Source organism: Sinocyclocheilus grahami, unplaced genomic scaffold (genome assembly GCF_001515645.1).
Source record: "Sinocyclocheilus grahami isolate Dianchi unplaced genomic scaffold, SAMN03320097.WGS_v1.1 scaffold20369.1, whole genome shotgun sequence".
Taxonomy (NCBI): Eukaryota; Metazoa; Chordata; class Actinopteri; order Cypriniformes; family Cyprinidae; genus Sinocyclocheilus; species Sinocyclocheilus grahami.
Window position 1 is genome coordinate 1 of NW_015517997.1, and position 447 is coordinate 447.

Below are 447 nucleotides of genomic sequence, written 5' to 3' on the forward strand. Positions count from 1 at the left end.
GTCTGACAGTCAGAAATCTGAGCGGCTCCATCCCGTCCCTGCTGGATAAAATAGAAGAGATCAATTCTGAGATTAGCGTCGGGAACAACGTGACTGATAATATTAATAAGATAAAGGAGCTGATCGAGCAAGCGCGAGATGCTGCTAACAGAGTAAGGCTATTCATTTTATATATTCAATCAATTCAATCCACTCAATAGTACATTGAAAATTAAGCGTAAAGTGTAAAGCGAATTGAGAAAATTCAACTAGAGTAGAAATGACTGTGACGAGACACATGGACTGAAATAAAGATGCCGCTGATGCTGTCAGGGTTTTTTTCCTAGCATACCAACATACCGTTTAAAAGTGAAGCATGATTTGCTCTATCAATGCATTTATTTAATCTAAAATAGTTAAAATAGAGTTTAATCTCCCTACAGACAACCTCAAGTTGTTCAAAAGTAA

The 447-nt window shown here is 36.9% G+C and overlaps 1 long non-coding RNA gene across 1 annotated transcript in view; it reads left to right on the forward strand.

The window, feature by feature from the left end:
• Positions 1-7: 7 nt before the first annotated feature.
• LOC107579805 (uncharacterized) overlaps positions 8-447 on the forward strand; it is a 912-nt gene continuing 472 nt past the window's right edge. Inside the window, exon 1 of the long non-coding RNA XR_001608535.1 lies at positions 8-152. This is a non-coding gene — a long non-coding RNA (uncharacterized lncRNA). The remainder of the gene's footprint in view (positions 153-447) is intronic.